At 42.5% G+C, this 8,525-nt stretch overlaps 1 long non-coding RNA gene across 1 annotated transcript in view; it reads left to right on the forward strand.

Moving 5' to 3' along the window:
- The window catches only part of LOC142871508 (uncharacterized), a 61,376-nt gene extending 56,070 nt beyond the window's left edge, over positions 1-5,306 (forward strand). The window contains exon 4 of the long non-coding RNA XR_012919772.1: positions 4,607-5,306. This is a non-coding gene — a long non-coding RNA (uncharacterized LOC142871508). The remainder of the gene's footprint in view (positions 1-4,606) is intronic.
- The last annotated feature ends 3,219 nt before the right edge of the window (positions 5,307-8,525 follow it).

The following is an 8,525-nucleotide window of genomic DNA, read 5'->3' on the forward strand; positions in this document are numbered from 1 at the left end:
AGATGTGACTTTCATATACTTTTCATGTGTCACAAGATACTACTTCTCTTTCAATTTTCCCCCCACCATTAGAAAATGTAACAATCATTCTTAGATTGCAGGCTGTATAAAAACAGGCACAGGCCAGATCTGGCTCAGTGTTGCTGACCCTGGTTCAGGCTCATTACTGTTTAGAAACGTTGTGAGAGATTTTACCTCAGATGCTCTCCTCTAGATCATGTACGTGTGGCTTCATGTGTCCCTCCCTAGCACAGACGCCTGAGGATTCAGGCCGTTTTCTTGGTTTCATCAATCCTCACTTACCAATATACTATGAAAGCAGCAATATTTAGAACCCCAACTGTTTTGAGTTAGGTAGGGTAGGGCTGGGGGCCCAGAATCCACCAGAATGCTTGCTTGTGGCTACCCAAGCCTCTCAGTGGCTCCTGTTTGGACCTTTCACAATGGAAATCTGATTGTGTCTCCAGCTTCCTCCACCCTTCCAGTCTCAGCTCAGGCACTCTGCTCTTGCCCTCCAAGCTGCAACCATACTAAACTTGTGTGTGTGGCTCTGACCGCAGCCTTTTCATGTGCAGCTTACTTACTTGGAATGCCTTTCTTCACCACTCCTTTATCTAGTGAATTCTAGGTAAGCTCTAGAGCTCTCTCCCATGGCACCCATGACACCCCAAGGCTGGATGAGCCCATTTGTGACACGCGCTCACATCTCACTTAGTAATGTTATAGTCATTAATGGCATTATTTCACCAATGGCTGCCTGTAACTCCCTTGTTAGACTCTAAGCTCTGTGGGAGTAGGGGCCTGTATTTTTGCCACCACTGTCTCCTGGCACACAGTAGGTGCTCAGCAAGCACCCTAGTAGGCCTCAGACTGTTGGCGGGGGCATTGATGCCTGTGACATCCCCCCCATCCCCCTTACTGGCAGAGTGGACTCAAAGTCCTTTTCTATAAAATGGAAATAATGACTAGTGTCATTAAGTTGTGGTGACTTAAATGAGATAATGTGCCTGGCACATGGCCTGACTCAGTTACTGCTAGATTAGTGTTAGTCCCCTCGCCCATTCCTCTTATTCATGTCAACTCCAGGTTGCCGGACACCCAAGTACCACTTGGATTCCCCAAGCACACAGGACTCCACCTTCCTGATCAGAACTGCACTGTTTCCACTGAGAAATCCAGAATTAGAAATATGACCACCACACCCTTTGCATATCTGCTGCCTTCCCAGGAGCTGTCACTTGGGCCTTCCACTTCCCTCCCCCGACTGGAATCACCAGGCCTCACCCATTGTTTTTGCTTCTGAGCTAGTTCCTTATTGCCTCATGAAACATTCCAATCTCATACAACCTTTATTATCAGACTCTTCTTTAGAAACCTGTCAACAGTTTTTTCAAGGTCTCTAGGTGAATAATATCAAGCAGTTCTTTAACTACATGCTATTTATTTCCTCAAGAATTAATTTGTTGAATTTTCTCTTTAAAGATACCATCTTGCCTTCCTTCCCTGAAATTAAGTTAAGCCTGCCTATTTCACAAGTAAACCATAACTTCTTAGGTTCCCTTTAGAAGTTTCATAATGATACTGATCATTGTGATATAATAAAAATTATATTTTGAGCCCACTGTTCTAGGAACCTTACATTATTTAATTTGGTCCTTATAACAATCCAGTATAGTAGACACTTTTATTCCCATGTTGTATATGGAATAAATAAAATTTCATGAATAATTTGTTCAAAGTCACGCAATTAGAAAATGGTGGAATCAAAGTTTGTATCAGGCTTGTCTAAGCCAAATGCCCATTGTCTTTCCACTCGGATATTTTCCTCCCTTCTTATGCTTGGTGGTTGGTAATGGTGGTGGGAAGGTATGTATGTCACATTTTCACTTTTCTCATCTCCTGGATGAGCAGCCAGTTGTTGTGACTGGTTATGTATCTTGGCTAATGGTCCCTCAATGTCGTGTTGGACTTCCAGGGAACTCAGGTAGGTCTTGAAGTATTATTCTTGCATTCAAACCGGTCATCATCCATCCATCATTTGTCCATCTCACGTTCCTTTACAGTCTGTACACCAGACACTGCTATGTGCTAAACATGTCTTAGACCAAAGAAATGTGTGCCTAGTTTTTGAAATTAAGACACTGGGGAGTTAGTGGAAGAGGCATCGGATGGAGGCAATGGAGAGAAAGGAAAGGAAAGGACTTTCTAGGAAGTCATTGCCCTGGGCCGGTGGGTATGAAGGAGGAAGGCAGGGGAAGATTAATGAGATTCTTATACATCAAAATGGGAGTGATAAGGCAGAACCAGTAGAATTTTTCTGTGGCATGAAATACTGCCTGTTTGTGGTACCTTATGATTCTCCGTTCCCTTCTCAGGAAGCTGGTACTTTCAGCTATCTGATATTCTCATTTATTCTCTTCCAAGCCAATTTTAGGAATTGGCCAGCCTAGGTGTTGCCTTTGCATTTTGTGTTCTCTATACAGGTAGCGTCCCCACTTATAAACAACAGAAATTTATTTCTCACACCTCTGGAGGCTGGGAAGTCCAAGATCAAGACACCCCCAGATTCTGTGTCTGATGAGGGCATGTGTCCTGGTTCATAGATGGCTGTCTTCTCCCTGTGTCTTCACATGGTGGAAGGGATCAGGGAGCTCTCAGGGGTCTCTTTTATAAGGGCACTAATCCCATGAGGGCTTTGCTTCCATGACCTAATCACCTCCGAAAAGGCCCTAATACCATCACCTTGGGGGTTAGGATTTCAACATATGAATTTTGGGGGACACAAACATTTAGACCATAGAAATGGGGATGAAATTACTTGAGGTCTAGGATTTTCTTTAAAATATTTTAATTTTTAAGAGTGGGAGAAAGTGAGGCAAATGTGTGAAAATCTTAACGATTGAATCTGGTTAAGGGGCATTTTATACTCTTCATTATATATTATATGTTACATATATTCATTATACTGCTTTCTCTACTTCTGCATATTTCAAGCTTTTCTTAATATAAAGTTTAAAAATGTAAAGAAAATGACAATAATTTACAGAATAAAATCGATAGGCTGAATTTTCAAGCCACCTTAACCAGGGATACAACATGGAAAGCTAATTTGATTTAAGATTTCTGCATACACTGAAATCCTAGCAAGGGCAGTTAGCTTTAGGATCCAAGAACAGAAGTTTAGTGCCCTACTGTCTCACTCCATTTGTGCTGCTATAAAAGAATACCACAGACTGGGTAATTTATAAAGAACAGAAATTTATTTCTCAACAGCTCTGGAGGTTGGGAAGTCCAAGATCAAGATGCTGGCAGTTTTGATTGTCTAGTGAGGTCTGCATCCTCTATAGGGGAGGAAGGCTGTATCCTCACATGGCAGAATGTGGTAGGGCAAGCTAACCAAACAATGTGTGGAGCCTCTTTCATAAGGGCCCCACTCCCATTCATGAGGGAAGAGCTCCCGTGGCCTAATTACTTCTTTTTTTTTTTTTTTGAGGCAGAGTCTCACTTTGTTGCCCAGGCTAGAGTGAGTGCTGTGGTGTCAGCCTAGCTCACAGCAACCTCAAACTCCTGGGCTCAAGCGATCCTCCTGCCTCAGCTTCCCAAGTAGCTGGGACTACAGGCATGCACCACCATGCCCGGCTAATTTTTTCTATATACGTTAGTTGGCTAATTAATTTATTTCTATTTATAGTAGAGATGGGGGTCTTGCTCTTGCTCATGCTGGTTTCGAACTCCTGACCTTGAGCAATCCGCCCGCCTCAGCCTCCCAGAGTGCTAGGATTACAGGCATGAGCCACTGCGCCCAGCGCTAATTACCTTGTAAAAACCCCATCTTAAAACTATCATGTTGGCAACACTTGAATTTCAGAGGGGACATTCAAATGACAGCACCTACTAACCATATAAAATAACCATCTATTTCTCTTTCCTTTTCTTTCTCCAAAAATACTTGATTTGATCTTTGCTAAATTACAACTTCAATACAGTCCTGTCCCCTCAAGAATACTCCCAGAGTACCTTTGAGTGTCCCAAACTCTTCAATTACTCATTTACAGCTTCCTAGTTTACTCCAACAGATAACCATTCTCTCCTTTGCATTTAACTTTTGCTAGAATGACTCTATTCTCCATCTTCAAATCTTGAGGGGTGCTTCACAATTGTTCCCTCCCTATACTGACCACATCTCAGATAGCACTGTCTGTTACCCAGCACTCAGCACAGTTAAACCCCATCAGCCAAAGACCACCAGGCACAAGCCTGTAGTCTGACAAAGTTAGGCCTAGTGACTGACAGGAAGGGAGAGTGCTCCAGAACTGTGAACTGCTGTCCTCAACAAGAGCTCTAGCAGCTTCCTTCTCATGCAAATGTCTAATTAGAGAACAAACTTTCCTTGGATGTCTACAAATGAGTTAGCGCAAGAGAGATCATGTTTGGAGGATGAAAGCTAACTTCAAGGGAACAGAGAAAGAGCCCTAGTGACTTCTGGGCTCTGAGCTCTCCCTTATGACTCCTGTACTCTGGGACTGTGGTAGTCACTCAGAGAATGACATATTCCCAGCTGCAGCCAGGAGCTCCTCTCTCCCCTTCTGTTCTTCTTCTGTTCCAGGAGCTAGTTCCAGGAATTGCCTCAAAGACAGACATTTGATGCCTACACCCATGAACTTCTCCTACTTCATCAGGCACTTCAGTCCTGCTGCAGGCCAAGCGAGTGGTGCCTCTATTGCTACCGCCAACAGCAATGGACCTCCATTTCTTCTGCTTCCAGCTTCTGCTTTTGCTTAGGAACTGCCATTCTTGTGATAGTGAGAGACCCTGCTAACTCAACTGCTGGTGCAGCTTCCACTCCTGCCGGCACTTCCACCCATCAGACCTCTTCAGCGCTGAAACCTGAGAAACAGCAGGGCCCCATGACAATTTCTGACCTTGTGGCTGACCTCTGCCCTATTTGCTCAGCTGCAGCCTCCTAGATTGACAGAGATGGCCAAGGCAAAACCACTTCTGTGGCTTACAGATCTTTTTCAAAGGCATGGTTTAATCCGATCCTCTTTCAGCGCTGGAAGGTAGTTATTATTTCTATTTGAAGAAATAAGAAACTAGGTTATAGAGAGGTTAAGTAGTGTGTTCACAGTCACAGAGTTAATGGACAGCCGGACCATGATGTGAACTGAGGTATTCCATGTCTCGGAGGCGTTCATCTGCATCTGAATCCAAGTTATTACCAAGCTTCTATATTTCTATAATTAAAATATTTATGGCAACCAAATTGTATTACCACAAAGAATGACTCATTATTAGCTACAGGCTGAGATTGCTCAGAGCCAAATGTCATATTTTATTATGTGCTGAATTTACTACTTTAAACCAGACATTCCTAATTTTTCCTTGTGATACGTCAATAAATAATATCTACAGTTGATAAATCAAGAAAAATAGGTATAAGTATATATACAAATTCAATGGTAATCAACAGTAAAAAAACCAAAAAACCAAAAACAAAACCCAGAAACTGTTCATAAAACCTGGGTAATGGGGGTGTGGGGTGTAGGGAGGGGTGGGATATTTTTGTTTTTCATTTTAGACACCTCTGTACAGTCTAACTGTTTTTTTGTTTTTTTTTGAGACACAGTCTCACTTTGTTTCCTGGGCTATAGTGCTGTGGTGTCAGCCTCAAACTCCTGGGCTCAAGCAATCCTTCTACCTCAGCCTCCTGAGTAGCTGGGACTACAGGCATGCGCCACTATGCCCGGCTAATTTTTTTCTATATATTTTTAGTTGGCCAATTAATTTCTTTCTATTTTTAGTAGAGATGGGGTCTCGGTCTTGCTCAGGCTGGTTTCGAACTCCTGACCTTGAGCGATGCTCCCGCCTCGGCCTCCCAGAATGCTAGGATTACAGGAGTGAGCCACCGTGCCCAGCCTCAGTCTAAAATTTTTTAACATGTGTATTACTTCTATAAATTAAAAAAATTTAAAAATAGAAAAAAGAAGTAAAATGAAATAAAAACCATCCCACCAATGAGTGGTTGTTTGGTCATATGTAATACTATACAGCCAATAGAAAAATGAGGTACCTCTATACAAATTTTAACTAAGAGAAGCATGTTGCAGAATGATATGGTTAGACTAATACTATTTATTTCAAATTGTGTGTGTGTGTATGTGTAGGTATGCTTACACATCAAACCAGATGGATGGATACATGCCAGAGTGTAGGTAGGGATGATGGGTGAGGAATAGAGGAAGGCTTTGATTATTTACTTTCTACACTTGTGTATATTTGATTTTTTTCAATAAGTGCATGTATTCAATATAAATGTATATGGAATATTCTGTAGGCTCAAAGCTAAAGTGATTCTGAGTGTTTCTTTTTTCATTTTTGCCATAAAAGAACCCAAGTGTGGGGCTGGGCATGGTGGCTCACCCTGTAATCCTAGCACTCTGGGAGTCTGAGGGGAAGGATCGCTGGAGGTCGGGAGTTCAAAGTCTTCTTCTCTTACCCACCCATCATCCCTGCACTTTGGTATGTATCCTTCCGGTTTGGTGTGGAAGTATACCTACACACACACACACACACACACACACACACACACACACACACACACACACAATTTGAGCAAGATTGAGACCTACCTCTACTAAAAATATAAAAAATTAGCCTGTTGCAGTGGCACACGCCTGTAATCCCAGCTACTAGGGAGGCTGATGGAGGAGGATTGCATGAGCCCAGGAGTTTGAGGTTGCAGTAAGCTATGATGATACCACTGTACTCTAGCTTGGGCAACAGAGAGAGACCCTGTCTCAAAAAAAAAAAAAAAAGAAAGAAAAAAGAAAAGAAAAAAACAACCGCCACCACCAAAAAACCAAAAAAAAAAAAAAGAAAAGAAAAGAAAAGAAAACCCCAAGTGTGATTGTATCGTGTTATGCAGGAGAGTCAGGATCTTACACTGACTTGTAGCTTCTAGTAAGGAAATTCACTGGTTCTCTGTTCCATGGTATTGTTGCAAAAGGGAGAAACAGAGAGTAGAAAAAAATTTTTTCTGAAAGGGAAGTTTGTGAAATGAATCACTCCACTCTTGTGCTTTGACTTCACCGCAGCGCTGATCAAACGTATGATTCATGTTTCTTTTATATTATTAGATTGCCATTCTCTGCTTGGTTTTGAGCATCTGTCACCCAGAGTAAATGGGATTTAAGTCCAGTATTTGATGATTGTAAGAAGGTATCTGTCCTACTCTTTGGAGTTCTGGACTTGGGGTCTTGACTAATTCTGATACTTGTTAGGATCCTTTTGTGATCTTGGCAATTAAGTTACTGACTTTGAGCCTTAGTGTCCTCATCTGTATTTTGGGCATGCTTTTAATATTTATCCCATAAGGTTATTGCTAAGATCAAATGAGATAACCTATCTGAAGCCTTTGAAAATTATAAACACTATACAAATAAATATAAAGAGTATTGTTTTATTAATCCCAGTGATGACAAGGTGTGTCCACTGACTACAGGGTTAGAAAATGGAGACTCCCTACCTTATTTCCCCTTTCTATCCTTTGCAAACCATCTTCAATACCCACACACACAAAAAAATTTTTGGTTGGCAGGACAGTTTTGATTGTTTAGTGTTTTCACAGCGGTGTACCAGGAATCATAGGCAAGTCTAGGAACTTGTAGCAAAATACTTCCTTTTTCTGCCCCTAGCCCAGAATTGTCCCCAGCAATATCAGATTATTTATGTCTTCCTTTTATACTTGGCACCTACTAGAGCTAAGGCCCATGGCCTTTACAGTGCTTTTTTTTTGAGACAGAGTCTCACTCTGTTGCCTGGGCTAGAGTGCCATGATGTCAGCCAGCTCACAGCAACCTCAAACTCCTGGGCTCAAGCAATCCTTCTGCCTCAGCCTCCTGAGTAGCTGGGACTACAGGCATGCGCCACCGTGCCCAGCTAATTTTTTCTATACATTTTTAGTTGGATAATTAATTTCTTTCTATTTTTAGAAGAGATGGGGTCTCGCTCTGGCGCAGGCTGGTTTAGAACTCCTGACCTTGAGCAATCCTTCCGCCTTGGCCTCCCAGAGTGCTAGGATTACAGGTGTGAGCCACCGTGCCTGGCCCCTGTATGGTGTTTTATTAAAGGGTCCTCCAATAGGATTATAGTGATTTTAAAAGATGATCACAGATTCTCTGACACTCCTTCCATTGAGAATAGGATCTATGTTCCCCCTGGTCTGAATCTGGGTGGGCTGACAACTGCTTTGACCAGTAGAGTGTGGCAGAAGTGTTGCTATGTGAATTTCAAGCCTACGTTATGGAAGGCCATGTAGCCTCTGCTTTGTTCACTGGGACATTTGCTCATGGAGCCTTGCTGTCATATAAGACGTCCAGCTACACTGAACCATTATGCTAGAGAGGTCATGTGCAGATGCTCTGGTCAACAGTCCCCATTGAAGCCCAGTCTTCTAGCCATCCCAGGAAAGCCAGCTGAGACCCTCCAGACCACCCCACCTGCCAGATGAATACCGACAGTCCTCC

The sequence above is a fragment of the Microcebus murinus genome, chromosome 6 (assembly GCF_040939455.1).
Source record: "Microcebus murinus isolate Inina chromosome 6, M.murinus_Inina_mat1.0, whole genome shotgun sequence".
Lineage (NCBI taxonomy): Eukaryota > Metazoa > Chordata > Mammalia > Primates > Cheirogaleidae > Microcebus > Microcebus murinus.